Consider the following 279-nt stretch of genomic DNA (forward strand, 5'->3'; position numbering starts at 1 on the left):
TGGAGTGGACCATGCCAGGGAGTACCCACAGAGCTGGAGTGTGGCTGGTGGGGTGCTGGGGGAAGAAAAAGATTTAAAAAAAAAAAGGCAATGGCAGAGGAAACAGGTTTATTGTCTCGCTGCAGAGCAGCAGGGCTCAGCTGCAGGGAGTTTTTTTGAGCCATGACTCAAAATCATTCTGAGCTCCTCCATGCGGCCGTCAGCCCAGGGAAAGTCCCGTGGTGATGGGTCTGGCAGCCCCGCCAGGGTGGGCACAGGGAGTGGGGACTCCCCAGCTTC

Source organism: Apaloderma vittatum, unplaced genomic scaffold (assembly GCF_000703405.1).
Source record: "Apaloderma vittatum isolate BGI_N311 unplaced genomic scaffold, ASM70340v1 scaffold30972, whole genome shotgun sequence".
Classification (NCBI taxonomy): domain Eukaryota; kingdom Metazoa; phylum Chordata; class Aves; order Trogoniformes; family Trogonidae; genus Apaloderma; species Apaloderma vittatum.